The 26,089-nt window shown below is 41.3% G+C and overlaps 1 long non-coding RNA gene across 1 annotated transcript in view; it reads right to left on the minus strand.

The window, feature by feature from the left end:
• LOC142157668 (uncharacterized) overlaps positions 1-22,276 on the minus strand; it is a 103,169-nt gene extending 80,893 nt beyond the window's left edge. Inside the window, exon 1 of the long non-coding RNA XR_012692559.1 lies at positions 22,090-22,276. This is a non-coding gene — a long non-coding RNA (uncharacterized LOC142157668). The remainder of the gene's footprint in view (positions 1-22,089) is intronic.
• Between the last annotated feature and the right edge of the window lie 3,813 nt (positions 22,277-26,089).

Below are 26,089 nucleotides of genomic sequence, written 5' to 3' on the forward strand. Positions count from 1 at the left end.
AGGTGAACCATCGGCTCGCGATCTGTTACTCCAACTTGCCCACCGTGTTGAGAAGCAGGAGTCTGAACAGGCCCTACTACTTCAATGTATTCAGGGAGTAGTTTCCCGGCTGGATACTCTGCAGGCTTCGCTAACTACCACCCAGTCGGCGATTGTTACCACCTCAGAAGTGACACAGTCTGCTTCTAACTCCACAACAACATCCGCTACTACTTTATGGATTCCTCCTACTGAAAAATTTGATGGGGATCCTAAAAAGTGTTGCGGACTTCTGCATAAATGCTTAATTCAGTTTGAAATCAACTCAACATTGTTTCCTTCGGAACTTACTAAAGTGGCATTTATAATTTCATTACTTTACGGACAAGCCTTAGCCTGGGCCTCCACTCTCTGGGAACGAGATGATTCCCTGTTGCAAAACTTCTTCTCATTCATTGAAGCCTTTCGCAAGGTATTCAATGAGCCTGCGCAGGTCTCTTTAGCAGCATCCAGTCTCTTAGACCTGCGTAAGGGTACTCAGACAGTGGATCAATATGCAGTCCTCTTTCGCACTTTTGCTTCCGAATTAAAGTGGACTAAAGAAGCACTCATGGCAACCTTTTGGCAGGGACTAGCAGATCGTATTAAGAATGATTTGGTCTCCCGTGAATTGCCTGCTGATCTCGATGCCCCAATTTCAGTCTGCAATCGTGTGGACTTACGTTTTCTAGGAACGCACTCAGGAAAGAGCAACTGTTTTTCCCCTTGTCTGGCTCCTCATTTTCAGAACCCACCTTTACCACCTGAAGAACCTATGCAAATCGGGCAGTCTCGTCTGTCTCTTGAAGAACGTTAGAGATGTATTAAACAAAACCTTTGTTTGTACTCTGGGGAATCCAGTCATCTGATTTCCAAATGTGCTAAGAGACCAGGAAACACTTCCTCATAGCCGGTATTAGGGCGGCTGATCTAGGAGTCAAATTTATCACTCCCTACATTTCACCAGACCGGACTTTTCCATGGTTATTTTGTTGGAGTGTCCTAGCGGGCCTTTTTTGATCTATCCGTTTGTGGATTCCGGCTCTGCCGGAAATTTAATCTCTGCCACTCTGGCATGACAACTCCATATATCTACCGGAACTCTGTCACAGCCCTTATTTCTTTCTGTGGTGGATTGCAATCGCATCTATAACGGTACTATATCCCAGGTTACCATTCCTCTTCGACTGACTGTTGGTGTATTACATTCTGAATTGATTGAATTCCTGGTCCTTCCGGAATCTGTAACTTTGGTCATCTTGGAACTTCCCTGGCTCAGAATTCATGCACCACAGTTTGAGTGGGAGTTTGCTCAAGTCACTTTGTGGGGCCCACAATGTCACAAAGGATGTCTGTAGTCCGTGAAACCTGTTTCTACAGCTGATCCCTGTCACATGTTCTCCCCCTGCTCTCCTCCTCCTCTGTCTCTTCCTGCATTCTATGCTGCTTTTCAAGATGTTTTCTGTAAAACTGCTTCTGAGGTTCTGCCTCCTCATCGGCCCTGGGATTGTTCCATTAATCTAATTCTGGGTAAACCTATTCCTAAAGGCAGGATTTATTCTCTCTCTCTCTCCCAGAGAACCGCGCCATGTCTCAAAACATCTCAGAAAACCTGCAACGAGGGTTCATTTGGAAGTCGTCTTTGCCCACAGGGGCTGAATTTTTCTTCATAAAGAAGTAAGACGGATCGCTCCGCCCCTGCATTGACTATCGCCAGTTAAATGCAATTACCATTAAGAACAGTTACCCACTTCCTCTCATTTCTGAATTGTTCGACCGGATCAGTGACTCCAAAAATGTTTTGCCTTAAATACTGATACTGGATTTACAAGGGGCATATAATCTGATCTATATTATGGAAGGAGACGAATGGAAGACTGCCTTCAGTACATGCAATGGTCACTATGAATACCTTGTTATGCCCTTTGGGCTCTGTAATACTCTGGCAGTATTCCAATCATTTATTAACAAGATCTTCCAAGACCTTCTGTACAAATCAGTGTTAATATATTTGGATGTTATCCTAATTTTCTCCACTGGTCTTTCCTCTCATCGCTCTCATTTTATGGAGGTACTCTCTCGACTGCAGCAAAACCAGTTTTTATGCAAACTAGAAAAGTGTATTTTTGAGGTCTCACAGATTCGATTCTTAGAGTACCTGGTCTTAGGTTCCAATCTCCAGGTGGACCCTGATAAAGTTTCAGCCATCACCAACTGGCCACAGCCTATTGGCATGAATTCAATTTATAGGATTTTCCAACTACTACAAGCAGTTTATCAAACACTTCTCTACTCTAATCGCTCCTATTACTGCTCTTACCCGAAAGTCCATCAATCCAAGACGGTGGCCACCCGAGGCTGTGGCTGCCTGTGAGGCTCTAAAGAAGGCTTTTAGGTCGGTTCCAGTTCTTATTCATCCTGATCGGGACAAACCCTTCTTTATGAAGGTAGATGCACCCTCTGTCAGCATAGGAGCTGTACTTTCCCAAGAGTCGGCCTCCGGAGACCTTCGCCCCTGCGGATTTTTCTCTAAAAAGTTTTCTCCTTCTGAAGGCAACTATGGGATCAGAGACAAAAAATTACTGGCGATCAAACATTTTTACTGATCACAAAAATCTTATTTATCTCATTGATGCCCGTTGTCTTAATCCACGCCAGGCCAGATGGTCGTCTTTCTTCTCTTGGGTTGATCTTAGATTCACCTATCAATCCGACTCCAAGAATCTCTGGGCTGATGCTCTATCTCGATCTTTTGATGACTCCGATTTATGTCCTACTCCAGTGCCTCTACTTATGTTTGAGCCATCCAGCATTGTTGCTTTAACCAGAACCTCTTCCAGGACTTCTCCAGTTGGCTGCTCCTATCTTTATCCTCCTTTGCGTCTCAAGGCCCTTCACTGGGGCCATAGTACCAAATTTGAAGGACATGCCGGGGTAAAAAAAAACTATGGTCTTCTCTCTCTGCGTTTTTTGTGGCCCACACTGTGTGCCGATGTTCAAGAGTTTGTAGCCTCTTGCAAGGTCTGTGCCCGGAATAAGACAGCTAGGCGTTCTTCTGCTGGGTTACTCATGCCTCTTCCTGTTCCAGAATGTCCTTGGCTTAGTGTTTCTATGGATTTCGTCACCAACCTACCTCCCAGTAATGAATTCAATACTATCTGGGTGGTTGTGGACAGGTTTTCGAAAATGGTTCACTTTGTTCCATTAAAAGGGATCCCTTTGGCACCGAAACTGGCTCAAGTCTTTATTAAAGAGATTTTTCATCTGCATGGGTGCCCCCAGGAAATTATTTCGGATTTTGGTGCCCAATTTCTTCATTGCTTCTCCTTTGGGAATCACTCGGACTGGTGCAATCTACTACCTTGGGTTGAGTTCACCCATAATTACCACGTCCATGACTCTTCATGTTTCTCCACGTTCTTTACAGTGTTTGGTACCCATCCCATTGTGCCTGATTTTGATTATTTTCCTGCTTCTTCAGTTCCGGCTGCCAATTCCCTGGTTCTTGATCTGTCCCATATCTGAGCTTCTACCAAAGACAAATTACTAAAATCTGCTCAACAATACAAATGGGCTGCTGACCGCCACCATAGGACTGTTCCTATTCTCCAACCCGGAGACCAGGTAGGGCTTTCCACCAGGAATCTTAGGCTCCGAGTACCGTCTATGAAATTGGCTCCAAGATTTATTGGTCCTTTTCCTATTACCCAAGTCATCAACTCCGTGACCTACAGGCTCCGTATTACCCCCTCTCTTAAGATTTATAATACCTTTCATATATCACTACTCAAACCTTTGGTACTTAACAAATTTTCGAGTACCGCCTCTCACAATGAGTTTGAGATTAGTCATGTCCTGAACACTCACCAGTTTCATGGTCGCCCCCAATATCTTGTTCATTGGAAAGGATATGGTCCTGAAGAAAGATTGTGGGTTTATGAGGAAGATATCCATGCCCTTCGGCTACTAGCCCACTTTCTTAAGGAGCAATCATCAATTGAACCTTCTTCCAGAAGAGGGGGGAGGTACTGTCAGGCGCCGTCCACTGCACATTTACCTGGTGCCAGGGACGGACACCTTCTTCTGTTGCAGCCCCGTCATGTCCTATTGCCTAGCAACAGGACGTAACTCTTCTACCTGGTTATGGCTGGTGGGCACATGCACAGTACGTGCGCGTCCTCATTGCTAGGCAACATGCTAAGAGGAGGTGGAAATCATGCACACACATGGCAATGTAATTTAAAACATTAACATGTTACACATATAAAAAATAGTGCCAATGTCCTCTTACTGTCATGATCCATTTAAAACATAAAGAAAGCTCCAGCAAGCTGTATTTTACCACAAAAATATAAAAGTTGTGAGTTATTAAGGGGTTTGGACAAGATTGATAGTAGACAGTGACATTGTAAGTTTTGTCACCATCAGGGGTGCCAAGAGGGGAAAGGAGCAGCTACAAAGTACCAGGGTCCTGGCTTGCAGGTGTAGTGGAGAATTCACCTACCTGGTGTGGCCCTGCCCCCTTCCGTGGATATGGAAGGGGCCTCAATAAGCCCAAAATTTCTCTTGGCGCCCCACGTCACCATGCACATTGCCATCTTACAGTGAACCCATACAAATGATTGCGCAGAGCATTTGCATGTGGGCACTTTTTAAATCAGAAAGTGAGTGTGGTCCTTATTATGTATTCAATGGACAAATCTGTGTATTTAAGCAAAATTAAATGTGCTGCACATCCACATTCTTATCAATAAGTAAATGACCATGTTGTATAAATTATAAAACAGTGTTTTATCTTCTTGTACAGAAAAAAAACATTCTTAAACCACGTTGTAAAATTCATTACTCTTCAGAGTTTACAAGTAAGAAACTTTTGAAGCGTATCTCTATTAACATTACCAACCGGAGCTTTTTTTTTTTAAGTTGCCTCTCTAGCAAACTGTTACATTTCCATTAAAAATGTCAGATTTGCTTGACTTTGACTATAACTGATAGGATCCTTCCTATATCATGACAGTGATTTATGTTTCCTAACTCTAAGCTTCCACAAGACTGCAAGGGAAAGAGTGATGTCTCTAATTAACTTGTACTTTTAGTACTGAAAGGCATAGCTATACACAGGACAAAAGGAATATTTGAATATTTTGTTTATTTTACACTGTCATTTCTTGTTTAATGTGCTCTTTGCAAATGAGGTGATCTAAAAAAAACATGTCCAATGTGTAGTTGCCCATTGTCCCTAACTTTTAGGTACAGTGCTATGTGTTAAAGATTTTACCCAGGAAAGTATTTCCCCTTGAAATGTCCCTACTTTTCAATTTGATCAGATGTGTCAAAGCTAAATGTTGATTGGCTGTGCATTTAAGTCACCTGTCAGTAGCTGGCTTCCTCTGCTGCATCACAAAACCAAGACATTTGATTGGGCATTGAGTTATCCAATGACATCAGTAGAATGATGCGGCAGAAGATGACAACAATAGACAGATGTTTTAGCATGGCCAGCAAACATACTTAAAATAAGATTGCACTCAGAGCCTTAAAATCTGTGATTTTATTGCATATTAGACTGTTATAGGAGTGAAAACATTACTAGTCAATGTTATGGCCTACGACCACCTAGATGAGCTTTTAGAACAAGTAGGGTAGAGATCTTCACCTATAGCAGCCGCCTTTCCCGTAGAGCTTTCTATGCTCACAGGTACTCAAATGCCCCCAGGTCTTAGGCTCAGAGTAGTAAAAGCTCATCAAAGATGGCGCAGCACAGGTAGAATAGGAGGCGCTGGCCTAGGCTGGAGCGGATGGTCAGAGGCAGGCCGAGGTCAGGGTCATAGGTAAATAGCGGAGTCCAGTAAACAAAGTCTAGGTACAGGCAGAAGCTCAGGGCAACAAGCGATAGTTCGGAGTCCAGGTAACAGGCAGAGGGTCATACAAAGAAAAGCAATCCAGGGAATACACCAACACAGCACAGAGCAGGAAGGCAAACAGAGAATCTGAATGCTATAACCGGCAGGGAGGCTAAGCCCTCCCTGCCTTAAATACTGATACTGGCCAATCAGGGTTTTGCCCTGTAAAACACTCCCAGGCAGTGGTGATTAAAAAACAGTAGCCTAATCAGCCAGCAGGCTTGGAGAAGCGTGCCCGGCTGCCCTGTATTGCCGGGGCGCAAGCGCAGTCATCTCGGCATGCAACGGCCGGACGTGCTACTACAGTTGGAATTATTTTTTCTTACCAATGCTTTTTAAAATATACGCCTTCCAGCCACAATTGTCTATCACTTTTCCTATTTCCAGATTTCCCATTAATCAACATTTTACATGAAAATTCTAATACTCTTACGTTACTTGTCCTTTTGCACTGCAGAGCAGATTTCATTTCCCTTAAAAGAACCAACTGCCTGAGATATGTAGGCTGCTTTGACAACAGGATCATTAAGACATCCTAGATGTTTGAGGGTAGATAGTCATGGGTGGTCATGTTGGGAACGTGATATATGCTTTTAAAACTGCAGTCACTGCAGCTTAAATCACTGAAATGCGATGGTGAACTCTAAGGCAAACTAGATCATCATCATAATCATCATTTATTTATAAAGCGCCACTGATCCGCAGCGCTGTACAGAGAACTTATTCACATCAGTCCCTGCCCCATTGAAGCTTACAGTCTAAATTCCCTAACATACACACAGACAGAGAGACTAGGGTCAACTCTGCGGAACTAGTGGCGCTGTATAAATAAATGATGATGATGATCCCTGGTCTCTGCTTTATTTTCTGCCCCCTTACTTCTTATGCTGTGCCCTTATCTTGCTTCTCTGGTGTTGTTATCTATTCTTCTTCTCTTCTCCTCCAGCACCAGGTCTCTTGCCGGCTTTTCAGTCTGCACATGTTACTTCCTTCAGTCACAGATTTACAGCTCTGCTGTCCATCTTCCTGGTATCTCTTTGCAGCGGCAGCCAGAGCCAGCACATCTATGTAATTAGTAAGGGAGACAATGATGACTCCCATCCTTCACTGTTAGTGACTGGGGGATTACTGACAGCAAGGGCCTACCGGTGATTTTCCTGGTGTCCCGGTGGGCCAGTCCAACACTGCCTACTAGTATGTCTTTGTGGTGTGGGAGGAAACCGAAGCACCCGGAGGAAACCCACACAAACACGGGGTGAACATTCAAACTCCACACAGATATGGCCCTAGTCAGGAATCAAACTTATGACCCTAGTACTATGAGTCAGAAGTGCTAACCACTAAGCCACCGTGCTGCCCATTTTGTGCTATGTGTTCATTAAACCAATACTACGTTTTATGTTACTTAGTACAGCATTATTATATGGGTTTTATTTCATGACATTTGGTGCTTTCTGTGGTAGCATATTAAAGTAAATATGTTTTATATCACTGGCAATATAGAAGGAAAAGAAAGGTAAAAAAAATATATGATTCTGGCATTTATGCTTCTAGGGCAACCTGAAAAACATACTCCAGAATATACTACTTCTGATAATAGCAATACTAAATATATTTACTTTACTCAAGGGTGCAAGTACAAATTTTAGTCTTTATAGTTTTTTAACATCTTTAGCTTCTCTTAGTTGTACAGGCAAAGTCCAAGTAATGGGCAGCACACCCTGTTTGTTCTTTCTGCTTGCCAGTCACTCTGTTGGCAAAGAGCTCTGTGCTGCACAACCAAGTAGAGAATCAACTCTCTTGGTGCAGCAGGAATAGTACTGAAACAGGTGCCCACAGGTACTTCAGCATATTTATATTTATCTTTTAGAAAAGTGTAATAGTGTAAAAGTTGTTTTTTTAGTTATAGACACCTTTCAACTTTCCTTTGTTTAATTGTGCCAAGCATAAAGGTATTCATATGCTGGACATAGTTTTACACTAGAGCTCAGTGTAGGCTATGAGAAAACTTAAAGGATTGTGTCTGCTGTCTTTTTGCCTGCTCTCTGTCATATTTTCATACCTTTCCATACCTGGCTTAAATTGATCACAAGTATGTCATACTTTGTCCCCACTGAGTTCACACAGATTTCATGCTATTAGACCATACTCCTAGCTATTATATTGTATTGACATTTACAGGAGAACACTGAAAGGAAATAAAGTGATTATACGCAAACTTTCTCGGTTCAAAGCCCCCTTAGGGTCTCAATTTTTTTCAAGGCACCCCTAAGCCAATATAATTACCTAGTAGTCCCCACCTTGCTTACCACTGCCCATGGCTGCGGCACACCAGGGAACCGTGGCACACAGTTTGGAAACAACTGGATTATGGCATATTTTCCTACTCTCCCATAAAGTCCGGGAGTCTCCCAAATTTTGTGGAGTCCTCCGGGGAATCTTGGAAGAGTAGGTACTCTCCATGATCCCGGTCAGAGGCCGGGCTTAATGACGTGATTTGCATCTTTAAGCCCTGTTCCATATGTGCAATTGCGCAGGGCTAGGATGTTACAATTCTGTTCCAAAGACTAGATCCTTGCAATGACAGTCGTGGAGCCAGGAATATGATGAAAACATAAAAACTATTTATTGCAGCGAGAATACAATCCAGGTAATGCAAGGTAAACACAGACCAGGTAAGGCTTGGTAAATACACATGCAGGTGTGGTAGGATTACAAGTAAATTGTAATGAAAACAACATACTAGGTACAGGTAACTTAGCTGAACAAAGATTAACAGTGAGGGCCAGTAATTTACAGGAACTGTAAGTTTGCAGTATGTCCAAGCATAAGACAGATTTCAGGTTAACATCCTGGTGACTGGGTACAGGTGAGTAGTAAGTGGTACTGAACAGCAGGTACAGGCAAGAGCAAGGATTTGACAGGAACAGAATTTAGCAATACAGGTAGTCCAAAGGATAAACAAACAGCAATGACCAGCAAGGTGCCTTGTGGAAAGCAGGCATATATATAGTCAGTAGCACTAGTGTGGTAATAAAGAGGTGCAGGTTAACTCCTGCTAGTGAAGGAAAAGGCAGAAGAACAATAGCAGCATCTCTGGTAAGAAAGAGGTACTGCAGGCCTGATACAATAAACAGAGTCTAACATTAGTCCAGCAGACAGAAGCTGCAGAGACAAAGCAGCATCCCGATGGGCATTGCTACAGTGCATTCAGAGGCAGATACTGACAAACGGTGATGCCTCATCCACACTTACCAGCTGACCTCATTGCCGGGATCTCCTGGAGGGGATAAGGCAAAATTTGGCAAGCATGGATTATGGGGAACAGAAGTGAGACAATGTGTTAAGAGTTGCGGTGGTGCCTCAAGCCGCCGTGACTCATACTCCCTGGCTGATGCGTCCCGGTCGTTGCCAAGGCAACGGTCAGGACGCTTCTGTGTGTAGACGCCGGGCACGTACGCAACTTGTTTAATTAGTAATTAGAGCCTAATGGGCCGATTTGCACCAGCTGTGCCTCTCACCCTGCTATTGGTCCGTCTGTGTTTATAAGGCAGGGTTGGCTTAGCCTCCCTGTCGGTTAGAGCGTCCAGTTCCCTATTAGCTTGCCTGCTCCTGTCTGTGCTGCTTTTGGATTGATTCTCTGTGTATGACTCTTTGCTTGATCTCCTGGATTCTGGATTGTTTGCTTAATGCCCTGACCTCTGTTTTGGTATCTCGACTTCCTTTTGATTGCCGCCAACCCTGATCTATTGCCTGTACCTTACCACGTCTCCTGCTTCAGAGCCTAGACCACGGCCTGTTCCTAACCACGCTTCGCTTGTCATCAACCGCTATTCCGCGCTGCGCTACATTCATGAGCAATGTACTATGTTGAGTGTAAGACCTGGGAGCATCTGAGTACCTCTGAGCACAACAAGCTCTAAGAGAAAGGCGGCTGCAATAGGTGAAGACCTCTACATCCTGTTCTACAAGCTCATGGTAGTAGTCGTTAGTCATAACACAATGAAACCATAGTAAATAGTGAGCTCTGCCTCATGTACCAACACCTTCATAGAAACTAGTAAAAGTCCAAGAAACAAGAACATGTTTATGTATCCATGCCTAAATATTTAAATAAGTACAAATGGTCCCTTTAAGTTTTCTTCATTCTAACACATTATCTTTACTGTTGGGAAAGGTTATAGTCAATATAACACCTTTAACCTCTGAAACAGATTATCAAATCTCAACAGTTGCTTTAATAGTGTTGGTTGATAATGCTGTAGCCTTACAGCAGCAACACACACTTTCCCCACCATCTACAGGGGCGCACGCAGGATTGTCAGGGGGAGGGTTTCCCCCCACCCGACCCAAAAAAAAAACCCACACGAAAAAAAACCCGCGCATGCGCAGCAGCTCCGTTTCGGCAGCACTGTCCTATACAGCAGCCGCGGCGCTGCCAATAAGCGTCCACGGCGGTGCTGTACAACAAAGCACCACCGTGGATGCTTCTTTGACAGCGCCGCGCCTGCTGTATAGGACAGTGCCGATATGGAGGGCACTGAGTTAGCGCAGGGGGGGTTTCTGGACACTCAGAACCCCCCCCCCCCTGCGTGCGCCACTGATCTAAAATTCTTATTCCATCCTATGTACCAATTGTTCAACACAACTCTTAAATTGTAAGCTCATTTGGGCAGGGTCATCTTTATCCCAGTTTCATGTCATTGCACATAATTTATTTGTATAATGATCTTTCAATGTACAGCACAGTTTAATATGTCAGCACTTTATAAATAAAGAATAGTCAAAATAGTAAATATGTCTTAATTGTTTTACTCTTGTGCAGTTTAAAGCTTAGTTTTAGCAACATGCTAAAGGGAATGCATATAGTAACTGAGTCACTTTGTAGCCTTATGATTACTGTACCCTTGCTATGGTCATTAGTGCATTTTTAAAATATTTGGATTTGTTTTGAAGGCCGCCCATCAAGGAGCAGATAGTTGGTGCTATGGTCTATGCAGAAAACATGTGGAAAACTACTGTACTTGTTTCTGAATGCAACCTTACTTGTGTGCAGGGCTTAATTTCACTTTTCATAATAACATGCCAAACTGCTTTGCAGTAGATCATCCAGTTGTTGTTAGCGAGAGCTAGCAGCCCAGATAATTGAGCAACTAAATATATGTAAATTGCTAAATAATTTCCCCTAGTTCCCATTAACATAATCAGGATAAGTTACATTACCACTACTATAAGCCCAATTTCCTTTTTCTTGTTTAAGATCTAACAAAAAAGTACTTCAGAATCTGTGAAGGCAAAGCAAATGCAAAAGCTTTGCTGTGATCTGTAAAATGTGCATATGTTAATTTGTGTGTGTGTGTATTGTGACAAAGGCTTCTAAAAGAGGAGGCAGGTATTTAGCTAGCAATCTGCAGAGAAAGGCTGCAAAGAGAGTTACATATTTGTACAGTGGTTTACCTAAGTGAAGAAGATACAGGTGGAGGACATATGTGTGACAAAATAATAGTAAAGAGTCTGATTTAACTTACATGCTTTGAAGTGGTTTAGAAGAACCTATTTACCACAGCAAGCAGCAACCTGACAGGGTATGTCTGCAATCAAAACAGAGCACCTGCAAAATGACCCCCCTTCCAACAAGTTAGGGCTGTGGTGTGTGTGTGTGTGTGTGTGTGTGTGTGTGTGTGTGTGTGTGTGTGTATGTGTGTGTGTGTATATATATATATATATATATATATATATATCTATCTATCTCATACTTAACGACTTTTGAAACCTACCCTCCGGGACAACCCAGAGGGGAGATCAGGTGACAAGTGCGGTAGGGGGCTTGGTGATGTCATCACTCAGTAACATTAGTAGCAACAGTATTATTAGTAGTTATTTCTTATAAGGGAATGACTACACTCAAAGTATGTAAGGAAAATACATCCTTCAACATTAAAGAACAAGCAGTACCTGTCACTGTTAAAAACAAGCACTTAGAGCTGTAGAGTTCCTTTAGTTGGTGCCACATGTACCCCGTCCATAGTCGAAAACATGGTGAAAGATGATTAATTTGACCATAACACTTTCCTTCACTGCTCGGTAGTCCATGTGCTCTTTGTACCACTCAACTCACAAACGGCATTGCCAGGTTTGATGAGCGTTTTATACACAGTAACCCGGCTATGGTATCCTGCTCCGTGGCAATCTCAACTGACCATTTTTTATTAATCTGACTGCTCACACCACAGGGTAAAATATGCAATTATTTGATCCCTATGTTAGGTACTGTCCCCGCATCACGTCCATCAAATGGGGACAGCTGCCTGCCACTTCCAGCTGAGGAATCTCTGTTGCTAGGCAACAGAAACGCTACTTCCCGCCAGCCATCTGAATGCTCCCCGAGCAGGCGCAGTAGCACGCCCAGTTGATAAGCAACGGGACGCTGTTCTGGCTCCCCGACGGCGGTCTGTGATGTCACTGACCGCTGACCTATCACTCGCCTTGTACCTGTCTCTGACACCATTAGGGTGCCAGAGTATCAGGTCTTTTCCTGCCTCCAGTGTTCCATGTGTTATTCTCCTGCTATTGACCTCTTGTTTGACCCGGCTTGTTCTTTGACCATTCTCCTGGATCCTGATTTGGTTTGATTGATCTCCTGGTTTGACTTCGGCTACTCTGACCATTCCTTTGGATCTCCCTCGATACTGTGTTGTCCGATTGGCTTGACCCAGATTGTCCTGACCATCCGCATCACTACTACACTGGTAACTGTCCTGGAGAACTGCTACCTGAACACCCTTTGCAGTGAAGTCCAAACCTCCTTGCAGGGGTCCCTGGTGAATACCAGGGATGCGTTAGACTCCTTGCACAGTTGTGTCAATACTAGTTAGTAGCTCCATCCAATTCACGATCCTGGCGCTCTAGTTGGTTGCCAGTTTTGCCTTGTACTTTAAATTAATGCATGGAGTTCCATGATGACATCATGTCAAGAGATGAGCGGTTTGGATTTGGAGAAATTCGAAAGACCCGAATTATGGGGTACTAAGTCGAACCAAGTTATGACTCAGTTTCTTGTACCAAATTCAGATCTGAAAATGAGGCAAAATGTAATTTCTGGTAAAATGTTGGATCTCCCGAATTTTAAATCCAAGCCATTTTAGAAGTTATAGCATATGGGAATTGCTGCAATTTTGTGCTCATAAAATGGCTTGCAGAGGGTTGGACAGGGTGAAAGAGGCAATGTATATTGAAATGGCTATGACTTTACTGCACAAATCTTAACATTATATTTAGAGATCAGTCTGTTGGAATTGTTATGTGCTAATAAATTGGGTGTGAGAGAGTGAAGAGTAGACAAGTAGTGGCAACTGGTTCTAATAGTATGTACAGTATATAAAGTAAACTAATTAAGAGTGGACAAAAAATATTTCTTTCTTACTTTTGCAATCCCAATTGTTTCAATCTGAAGGCAGTTTTGCAAGAGTTAGTTTCAGTGACATCTGAACTATTTAGTGGACAAAAAGCAGGGTGCTGTTTCACTGTGAGCATGAATTAAATTGTGGATCATTGTCTGAAGAATTGTAAGGTAACATTCCATTCTTTCCATATCTCATTGGGCATTCACTTGGTGCAGTGGCAGCTACATGTATTTCCAACTTCAAGTAGTTTTACTCTTCTTGTCAATCATAGATCATGGAGCATTCCAGTACTAGTGCTAGCAGTAATAGTACATTTTCAACCTCTACTAGTAAGTAAAAGATTTTGCGGGAAGAAAGTGTAATAAAGTATGCTCAATCTCAAAGAAAACTTCAGCTCTTGATGTAAGGATCATGCATAGTAACAAGCAGTCCAGCATCAGCTAGCAGCAGACTTGATAGACACCTCATGCAATCTTCACCGTCAACACCTTCATCAACAACCTCCTCATTATTAGTGTATAGTCCAGCATCCAATTTCCAAATTCAAAACTGCAACCCCTAATGTAATTCATGATTCCCAAGAGGTATACTTGCACATTATGGTTGCTACTGCTGTTGGGGGTGAAACTTCTTTACAGAAGGAGAGCAAGAAGACTAAGCATGCGTTTTAAAGAGGAACCAGGTATGACAGCCAGCATCCTGTTGCACACTAAATCACTAAAGCCATGACAGCTGTGCATATGCATATCAAATCCAGCTTGCACCATCTAACATTAGGCCTTGATCTATCAAGTGTCTACTGATAATGCTCTGTTCCGGTGTCACACGCTGCCTAAAAGTTACTTACTTGATGTATCTTCTTTTCTAAAATTTTATTGGTCTAGGGATGTCAATTAAATGGATCTTGACTTCAGTGATGAGGATGAAGATGAGGGTGATGATATTGTCAACATTGAAGAAGATGACCACTGTTAGCCAAATGCCATTAGTAAATTGTGAAAATCACTATTCATTCTCAAGTTCATCAACCAACAAACAAAATGTTCTCTTTTGTGGGGGGCCAAACAAATCAAACACTTCAGCCACAAAGGTGGCAATACCTGTTGCTGTAGTTCCTGTGTTTAACAATTCTATACGGTCATTGGCTAGACATTAATTTGATCGACATTCAGAATGTCAACAACAATAGATAGACAATTCACATAGTCTAAGTATAATTAGGTCAACGATTCATATGTAGGCAGTATTATATGGTTAGTGTCCTCGCCGCTCCTCTTCTGCCTCCCCTCTCTGCCTTGCCCTACACTGGCTCCCCTTCCCTTACAGAATCCTCTTCAAACTTCTTACCCTCACCTACAAGGCTCTCTCCCATTCCACTGCCCCTTATATCTCCAATCTCCTCTCCATCCACACTCCCGCCCGGTCCCTGCGATCGGCCAATGACCGCCGCCTCTCCTCCTCTCTGATCACCTCATCCCATTCCAGAATTCAAGACTTCTCCCGAGCTGCCCCCCTGCACTGGAATGACCTCCCACGCTCCGTCCGTTTGTCCTCTAACCTGTGCTCTTTCAAACGGGCACTCAAAACTCATCTCTTCCTCAAAGTTTACCAGCCTTCCACCTAACCCTCTCTCCACGCTCACTCTCTTCACTTTGCTCCTCCTCAGTAGTGGGGAGCACCTGCTCCCCTCCTCCGACTCCCTTTGTGCCTGCCGTCTGTCTACCCTCCCTATAGGATGTAAGCTCGTATGAGCAGGCAGGGCCCTCCTCCCTCCTGTCTCGCTACCTTATCTTCTGCTCCACTTCAATATATTTGCCTTGCCTGGAGACTCTGAAGTCTTGGTACTACTCGTTTATTGTTTTGTACTGTTATTCCCTGTACGGTCCATTGTTTGTACTGTGTACGGCGCTACGGAAACCTTGTGGCGCCTTATAAATAAACGATAATAATAATAATAATAATAATAATAATAAGTGTCAGGGGTATGGTTAGGGCTAGAGATAGGGATAGGGTTAGGGATAGGAATATGGATATTATTGTTGATCTAATACTACTGTCTACCTTTGAATTGTCAACGATATAATATTTGACATTTGACATTTACATTGTCAACCTAATAATACTGTATACATTAAAATTTTTCACCTAATAATAGTGTTAATATCATTATTGATGACTTTCCAACCTTGTCTATATTATGGTATAAAAACATTTAAAATATTATGTCCGTGGTCTTTCTTCCACCATTTCATTTCTGGGCGCAGCCCACCTTCATCTATCTACTTGTCTGAATATTGATGCTGCTGTCTGTTTAATGAGCTCTGATTACTGCCTCTTTTCTTTCCATGACACATGCTGACTAACATTGAAAATATTGTGTCCGTGGTCTTTCTCCCACCATTTCACTTCTGGGTCAACTGAGAATTCTGCATTATGTACAAATAGAAATAGCAGCTCTTTTACTGGTTATAGCAGTGTTCCTGGGGATATTTGTTCCTTTCTGTATAACCCCACGTTTTCAAGCACTTGCTATGAACCTATTAATTGATTGAGCAACTTCCACTTCTGTATTGTTTGCTTGAGAGACATGTTTGGTATAAGTAGCTAATGGGGAGTGCTTGTGCTATATTGCTCTAATGAGCTCTGATTACTGCCTCTTTTCTTTCCATGACACATGCTGTCTAACATTGAAAATATTATGTCCGTAGTCTTTCTCCCAACATTTAATTTCTGAGTCAGGGCCATCTTCGTCTATTTTCTTTTCTAAAATGACCATCATGTCAGCCAGTGCTCTGCAATGTTTCATAGGGATTGTACCCTAATTTGTACACAAAACTTTGTTCAGAATTTCTTAAAAAATTAGAGGTCGGTGGAGGAGATGCTGTCTGTGGCCATTAAAATTTCTCGGTATTTTCAGCATACAGGGGCCACATGTAGATCATTGCAGCAGCTACAAAAACAATGACCTGCCATGCCACCAACTGAAGAAAGAGTACATGCAGTCGATGGTTAGACATTCATTTGGTCGACATTCAGAAAGTCGACAACATTACGTCAACAATTCACATGATCGACAGTATCATTAGGTCAACAATTCACATGGTCGAAAGTTTCTTTAGGTGACAATTCAAATTACGACAGTATCTTTAGGTCAACAATTGAAATGACGGCAGTATCCTTATAGCAACAATTTAAATGACAACATTATGACTAGGTCAAATATTGATATGAAGACAGTAGCATTAGGTTGACAATTGACATGTAGACAGTATCATTAGGTCAACAATTCAAATGTAGACAGTATTATTAGGTTGGCATATCAAATGTCGACAGTATTATATAGTCAGTGTTAAGGCTAGGAATAGGGTTTGGGTTAGGGATGCATTTCAATTGTCGACCTAATAATACCATTGACTTTCCAGCCCTGTCTATATTATAGTGTTGACCATATAAATGCCGATCATGTAACTGTCGAACATATGTGTGACACCCAGCAAGAGGTGGCAACGAGGTGGAATTTCACACTTTTTATGCTTCAGTGATTCTCTCCAAACCATTCTCAAACACCAGTTGTGGGCAGGGCGTACCATGGGATCTCTTCTTTTTCTAAAATGACAATCCTATAAGCCAGTGCTCTGCCTTTGTGTTTTACAGGTGTCCTTTACCTTATTAAACTGCCATTCTGTCTGCCACTGCTCTGCCACAATGTTTCATAGAGATTGTATCTTTTATTAAACCACCATGTATTTGTGCTGCTGCAATATTACTAATTTTAGCCAGCCAGCACACTGCAGCCTTTGGCTAAAGTTCTTGAAAATGTTGACAGTTGTGAAGAAATCATTAGAAAATAAACTGTAAATGAATATTAATGCTATAAATACTAATGTAGGAACAAAAACAGCTGAAAATCACATGATTTACCAGTTTTTCACAATTTTTGGGAAATCCAAACGAAAAAACGAAAAACCACATGAGGATTTTTGGGCAAAACCAAAACACAAAGATGGTTTTAGAACCAAAAGCAAAACACGGGTGTCTGTGCACTTTTCTAATCACATCTTGGTCACTGGGCCACTGAAGTTCCTTCTCCTCTTGTAGCCATGCTAGTAATAATTGTAATCCAGCTTTTTGTATAAAACCCTGATGCTGGGGCATCTTTTGTCTAATTGACACATGAGCCACTATTGTGTGGATGTCCTTGCTTTCAATATGCTGGGGGTTCTTCAAGTGTTTCTATTTATTATTCTCTCTCTCAAAGCTCTAATGGCCCCTTTAAATTGGCAAATTTCAACATCTTAAAATCTTTGAATGTCAAAATCTTTATGTCAGGTATACGTTGAATTATTTATAGTCACACATTACTATTTTATTTGAAAAGCATTAAAGCACTGAAATAATTATAGTATAAACATTAGGATTTAAAAGATCAAAGTTTTTATGATGTGATATCTGCATGTATATACCAGCATTCTCTGCAGTTTAATTATAGTTTCTCACTTGTTTGCTCCTTACAACAGATCTGAATGTTCCCTCTGAGGCTTTTCACCCTCATGTGGAATAGTAATATTTTAACTGGCATTAGTTCACTCCAGCATGATATTCCCTATATCTTATTGGTCTAGTTTGTGTTCCATATGACCTGTTGCTAAAAACGCTCAACAGTTTTCAAAGTGGTTTTCAAATCCGTCCATTAAGCATGTTCTAAAGCTTGACAATTTGCAATAAGCTTACGAACTTTAGATGGACCCAAAAATGTTAGTTAAATTTGAGAAAGGCAAACAGGTTCAACAACGTTTCAGCCAGTTTGAATATTTTCAAGCTGATTAGAGCTTAAATAGCTACATTGTATAGTATTGTTAACTTTTATCATGCTCACTTCAAACACGAACACAGTAATGTTTGCTATTCGATTTTAAAAAAATCTTAAAAACACAGTTGTAACTTAATATCATACAGGCAAAAAAAGGCAACATTTCATAGATTAACATATTTAACTGGGAACTGGGAATACTAACTTTAAACTCAAACTGAAGTACACTTAACACCTTAACATTTATAAAATATACACCATAGTGGTCGAATCAAAAAGGAATTTCAATATTTTTGGTCTTTGATAAAGTTTGAGGACTTTGAACTTTTGCTTGATTAAGCATCTATAGTGGTTACTACTCTCATGGATGGCGTTGTGTCACTAGCTCTGTGAAGGTATTCAGCAGCACGTGTATAGGCATTTTGTATGCTTTGCCTGTGAAACACTCAGGTTGTACTTAGCTGTCATGTGTAGCACCTCTTTGCAAGATCAAGAAAAATTGGCTTATGAAGAAAAAGGCCTTATAACATTATTGCAATACATGAGGCAGACCTCCCAAAAGTGCAATGTATGAAGAAGACCCACTTTGTCAATAGATTATTTAAGAGTATTTTTCTCCTCCCCCATTGAAAATGAAACAACACCAAATTAGTTTAACTCACTGCAAATAAATATAATGACCCACACATCAATGCAAATAAATATAGTTTTTGTGAGCAGCGGTGTAGCTAGAGGCCACTCGACCCAGATGCAATTTATAAGCTGGAGCCTGCTGTACCTGGCTTCCTATTATAACAGCCAATATGCATTTAATACAACTTCAAAAAAACTACCATTGTTGTGCATATATTGTAGCTCCCATTGTTCAATGCCTATTATAGCTACCATTGTAAATACACAATACAGCTCCCATCACCAGACACATACTCTCAACCCACCCACCCCCATTGTGCAGGACATAGTACGGTCTACTTCACTAAATATATCTTCTCACTGTCCATTAGATAGCATAGTCACCCATTGTCCATTTTATGCAAATCCCAACTGTCAACTAAACAAAAAGCTCCCCTTTGTCAAAATGTAAATGTCCCACTGTATATTATAAAGTACAGCTCTACAAGCATATACACATATTGTACACTATATGATACACTCTTCCAGTATTACTCATTTCTCCATACTCAACCGCCTGAACCTCTCACTTCAACACTGTTGATCACCCTTTCGTCACCCCTCCAATCTACTGGCCTTTGTGACACAGTTCTTTCCTGGTTCACCTCTTACATATCCAACTACATTTTCCGTGTCTCTATTTTTGGAACATGCTTCACTCCACTACCTTTTGGGGTCCCTCAGAACTCTCTCATCTACTTTTCCTCCGCTAAACTTTCCCATTCTCTACATGTCATGTGACCCACTGTCTCTGTTATTTCCACATTGATGCCCCAGCACTACCTAAGCCTCAAAAGTGCAAACCAGAGCTTACCATCTTCCCCTCTCCTAGAGTCATCACCTCCCCTCAAATCTACTTCACTGTCAATAATGCCACAATTTCTCAGTCTCCCAAACCTGCTTCCTTGGCTTCACTCTTGACTCTGCCCTCTGCTTTACTCATCACATCCTCATTCCAATCTCATTGTTAGGAAGTCATAAGACTACAAAGTGATGTTGTAGTAAAAACAATATAAAGTTTATTGCAGTTCACCCCATATAATGATGGTCTGGGCACAAGCACACTGGACATTGCAGCAATCACACAATTGCCTGCTACAAGTTCCCACCACTTAATGACTGTGATTTGAACTGATAGGGACTTCCCTTCGTCACTACCACCATGTATCCAGCTGTTGTTTCATCTTAAATGGGGAAAAAATTCCTTTTGGACCATGATAGATTAAGGTGAAAGAAAGAAGCTTTCATTCTATGATAAAGTGGTAATCGAAGATTTTACAGTCTATATTATTCCATTAAATTTTATTTTAAAATATGTGTCTCTGTGTCTTATTTATTAATGTATACTTTTTGGTATAATGGGCTGAAGTCTTCTCTCTTACATTACTCTAGCCCTACAGGAAGAGCCCCAGAGCTTTTCAGTGCCGGGTTGGAAAGCTCCGTGAATGGGGACACCCTGTTTTGGCCCGCTTCTCTTCCGTTAGTGACAACAGCCCTGGGGCTAGCTACCACCACATGCTCATGGTTTCCCTGTTAAAGAGGATACCAGATCAGGCTGTCTAGCACTGGGGATGGTTGAGGATTATTTATTTATTTAGTCATTCACTTATTTTAATTTAAGTAGATTCCATCCAAAAAGCTTGGCCTGGGGAAGAAATTCCTGGCCCAAGCTGTTTGGATGGAATTTGGGAAATACAAATATATTTTTTTAATAATTAAAGAGTGTTTATGTTGTTGTTGTTTTTAATAAAATATACATTCATTATTATTAGTGATCATATTTGTGCTTGAATTCTACTATCCTTGAATCTTTTCACCACCCATAATTCAATGCACACAAGTGACACATGTGCAATAAATTAAAGAGGACCTCTCATGTGCGCCCTATTTTTGTCTTAGGGAAGAAATATGTGTGTAAAAGGGGGAAGATTTGAATGGGGGTGGGGTGGATTTAGCGAATTAAAGAGCCACTTTAGTCTAAATTAATTTACATAAGTATAAATTCACCTGACATAATAAAGAGTGAATGAGTTCTCTGTACAGCGCTGCGGAATTAGTGGCGCTATATAAATAAATGGTGATGATGATATGTCCAAATTTTTGACACTAGTTATGAGGGATTGGTTGGCACGGGGGCTTAAAATTGCTGCTTGCAGATGACTACAAAAATAGGATGACTGCAGTCATCCGTCAGCTAGATTTTCAACATTGCCCATTATACTGTGAAAACAATTTTATCACTTAGGAACAAATTATTATTGGGTATGTTGGTCATTTTTTGGGCCCCTCATTACTATAGTAGACCAATTTAATTATATAATTTATGATATCTCTGCATGTCTGGCCCACATTAGTCATTCACAGTATTTAATAGTCTTGTTGGAAAAAAAACATAATGCAGAACAAAGACCTGCAAATCGCATAATGCCTATGTGCATTGCTTGATGTGACCTAAGATTTAAGTTAGAATAAAGCAATTTTATGTGAGCTTCATTCTGCAGTTCTTCATGTAATAATTATTCTGTGAGAGTATATTTTCCAGTGCAAGTGTCACAAAATAACTTACAAAAATGCATATTGTAAGCAACAGCCATTGAGTGATATATAATCTATTTACAGTACTGGCTTAAATTTAATCTGCAGTTTGTCAGCGAAAAGAATAAATGTCTTAATAAATCATCAATTGCAACAAGCTATAGTATAGTATGCCAGATTTACTTAACACAATTTTTCAGATAGGTATCAAAATATAAAGGTAGAATTATTTAAAGGAGCTCTTAACACAAAATATGAAAAACCCAAATTCATAAATGCAGCTCCAAACACAGTGTAAATATGCAGCCACATAAAGAGTATCTTGATGTTTTTTGAGCAAAGATGATCATCATCAACTTGATAGTGATTACTGCTGTCTTTATAGTTTTTAAAAACAGAGATTCATTTATTAATTTGATTTACATTAAAATTAAACAATTTAAAAAAAATCAATGTTGCCTCCTTTAGAAATAAGTAACCAACACCAGTTCAATAGCCTGGGCTGGTTACCACTAAAGCAGGGAGACAATGAGCATTGGGCCCCGCTGCAAAAATGGCAACTAGCATCCGAGTATGTCAGTCTGGACTGGTCAAACTATAGCAAAGAGACCAGTAGCATGGGGTACCCTATCTAGGGCCGTCTTTCCCATTGGGCACGCTGGGCAGGTGCCCGGGGGCCCTGCAGCCCAGGGGGGCCCTCCGGAGGCAAAAAAAAAAAAACCCTGCAAAAAAAGAAGAAAATACTTACCGTGCTGTCAGCTGGCGATCCGGCTCCCTCCATGGTCTCCTCCTGAACAAGAGGCAAAAGATATGACGATGCAAAGCGTAACCACTTGCGATATGGTAAAGGCAGATTGTTGAATCTCCATACAGCGTGCTCCTGCAGAAGAGTAACTGCTCCTTGATGTATGTCGTCAGCTAGAGGAATTTGCTGTTTGTTCAGGAGTGGGCGTGCGTTCCACCGTGGAACACACGCTACTTCCTGCTTCCTGTCTCCTGTCTGTGATCCATCCCAACCGGTTTCATCACTGCTGTGACTTTTTCAAGGGATGACATCGCAACTCCATATCTTTACCTAATGTTCGGAACTTTTTTCCTATACTAAAGGCAGTCTCATTCTAGACCTATCAGTGATTCATGTTAGTTTATCCTACAGTTGGAATTTTTCATTGTTATCGGGACATTTCCATATAAGACTCATTGTGTTATTTGGGAGCCCTTTACATCTTTGCCTCAAAAATGTGCATTGTATTTTTCTATGTATTCTATGTTTCATTATATTGTCAATTGTTTATATTGAATTTTGTTTTGATTTTATTAAAGGAGCATTATTAAAGTAATTCTATAGTTTTCAAATAAGCATTGCATAAGCGATTGTATTGTGTTTCCAAAGCACAAAGTAATTTATTTTAGCAGATGTAAAATTTAACAGTTTAATACATAATTATAATACAGGACAGCCAATACCAAAAAGAAACATACATACCGCACCCGCATGCGCTCGCTAAGCTGCGCTCCCACTGGTACCCGCGGACAGTACTTCACTCCAGAATATTGTGGTCAGAGAAGACTGAGGCCAGTGCCAGTGAGAGCTGTATTATATACACTCAGTGTTACAGTGAAAACAATGCAGATGGTGTGGCTTGCTTCTATTGGTCCAGGTATCAGGAAGGTCCAGAGTGCTACAGGTCATAGGCCAGTTCAAACCAAAATATCCAAAGGTGGGGGTCATCTCTCCAGGGGTTGTGCTCTGACTTTCCCGCCAAGAATCCAGTTACAACTAGTCTATTAGCATTTTATAGTCAGTATTTCTTTACACATTTATTCCCTAACATCGCTAACTAGAGTATGCAATGTGCGATCTCTTCGGCGAAGCAACCGGACTGAGGAATAGGGGATTAAAATGATACCAGACATGACACATTTCCTGTAACCTGAACCTTAAATAACACTAAAGTGTACATATAATCATAATATATAAACTAATAATAAACTAAATACTATCTGCTTACAAATCACTGTGGAATGTAATCAATATAAATATGAAATATATAATTAACTAAATGTTGTAGTGCGAGTGTGTGAGTGCGTATTTTACCGCGTGATCGCCCCAATGCCATGTGTACTGAGTGCAATCGCGCGATAAAACAATATTAAGCAATATACTTTCATTCATCCAATTATATGACTTCGACAGCATTATAAAGTAAAATCGTTTTCATTTTACAAGCACTGTTCATATACAGTTTATGTCCATCTACTGAACTGTCTTTTAGTGCTGGATCACCATTTATTATTATATCTAATACAAGCTTGGATCACCTTGTTTAATCTAGCTGCTTGGACTGGACACAAGTCTTTTCTATCTAGTTCAGTGCGCATATCATTTTTTTTATTCAAAGTAAGCTTCTATTGTTGGGTGGGAATATTGTTAATTCTGTTTTTAAAGGATTGAGTTTGAGTTGGCGAGAGGACATCCAAGATGAAATGGCAGTAAGACAGTCAGTAACGCGAGACAACACAGATGGTGAGAGGTCAGGAGAAGATATATAAATTAGAGATGATACTGAAATCCAAAGGAGCTTATTAGTAATGACAGGGAAACATGGATACCAAAAGCCTACCTTTGATGGGTGTCCTCATTGATGGAGTTACAACGCCATCTGGTTCAGCAGACAGGACAGCAGTGCTGCTTTAAATTGGCGACCTGTTCTCACAGTAAATATTATATTCGAACCGGCTAATTTGGTTTGAACCAAACAGCTGAAATCAGCTGTGGATTGATTAATTGCATTCAGGCTTTTTAAAGAAGGATTGGAGCTAAGCCGATTACTTCCTCTGGTGAAATCACCCGGCAGGTGAAGAAACGCGTCAGGTGACTTGGAGATCACACTGAGCCGCTGGACATCCCAGTTTCATGCATCTGGCTTCTGGTTTAGTGAATTCCCCGAGATTATTACCACTTCAAGTTGTTTTATTATCTACACTCTGTGTCACGCTTGCAGTAACCGCTTCAGATTTCCCCAATCGGATTGGATCAGTCAGCTACAGTGTCTCCACAGACTCTACGGAGCTTCGTGCTGTGAGAAGACCACACGTACAGCTTTCAATACGGGACTGAGATCGGGATCAGGTCTGTAGCGCGATTTCTGCCACGGCAGTCTAAGGTCAGACTCCCGTTCAACAGAGTATACATCTTACTTGTGGAATATATTATATTATCTTCTGCCACAGCAGTTCAGGGACACGTTCCCGTTTAACAGAGTTTACATCTAACTTGTGGCATTTATGACATCATTATCTCCGGGATTCACGGGCCAGAGATTTATAAGTGGTGCTCCTTATATCATCGGTACCAACTAATCTTGTTCTAGCAGTGTGGCCACACTCGTACCATCAATCCGGCTCCACTTTATGCATTGTGACTGGGTTACTGGACAGTAACAACTCTCCATTGTGGGATCCCATATTTGCAATCAATTAGAGAGCTATTGTTACGTTTATATCTATATATTTTTTCTACCTCCAGTATATGGTATACCTATTCATTGGTTCCATTTGATGTACTATCCTTATCCGCTGGCCAGTGTTGATTTTATTTTGTTTATTTTATGGTTCATTTGTATCTACATTTTTAATAAAGTGTTTATATTACCCCCACGGATTACCTTTCCAATTTATGTGTACATCAGTTATCAGCGCTGTATTTTGTTGTGTTGTATACCTTTGATGGGAGCCTGACTTCTGGATCTTGGAAGGGAAAATACCACACAATAATATAGTACAATACAATGTAATAAAGTACAGTGAAAGGGACCCCTAAATACAATACAGTGGGGACAGACTGGGCATGGTTTCACAACAAAAGGGTACCTCCTAACTGTGACCACAAGCTAATCCTGTTCTTAGACGTGCTCACTGGCTAATCCTATCTTTACTGGGGCCACAGGCTAAGCCTTAAGTTAACTGCTGCCACAGGCTAAGCCTGAAATTAACTGCAAACAAAGGCTGAGCCTGAAAGGGCACAAATGCACCCACAGAAAGAAATACAAATTACCTAGTTACCGAGGGCCCATATGTGCAAAGGGCCTTCAGCCCAGTGTACAAATTGTATGAAAAGGACCGAGTGGAGGCGTGGAAGTGGAAGAGGTTCGCCTGAATGTCTTACCTACTTTCAGCAGTCTCCGCTGGTCTCCTCCCTGCCCTGATTATGTCCACTGGCTGCCGCAGTCCTCACCGCACTGCCGCTGTCTGTCTTCTTGGTTTCACTGGCTTCTGGATTGAATTCCTTATTCTGTTCAACATCTTTCTTCTGTTATCTCCTTCTGCAGTCCATCTTCTCTCTTCTGCCATCTGTCTCCTACTTTCCGGAGTGATTCTTCTTGACTCTCACCAACAGAATCAAACCATGTTGAATGGGATGGCTATATAATAGCCGTCGCATGGGCGCTGAGTATTGAAGCGGCGAGCCCCGATAGGCTCGCTGCAGTTCCAAATGTTCAAATGGTGGTTTGAGCACTGATTGGCTCACTGTCCCGGCCACTGATTGGCTGGCAGCATATCGCTTCCAATTCGCTCTCACCATGCAGGCAGTAATCTTGAACTGCAGGAGAGTTGCATTAAAGATGGTAGCAAATTTACTCATATAATTTGCAAGACTATATTCAGTTTACAAATAAGTATGTTGATTTGTCACTCTCAAAAGAAAATAATAGGATGGGTGGGGGGATGTGGGATAAAATAAACTG

Source organism: Mixophyes fleayi, chromosome 5 (genome assembly GCF_038048845.1).
Source record: "Mixophyes fleayi isolate aMixFle1 chromosome 5, aMixFle1.hap1, whole genome shotgun sequence".
NCBI lineage: Eukaryota > Metazoa > Chordata > Amphibia > Anura > Limnodynastidae > Mixophyes > Mixophyes fleayi.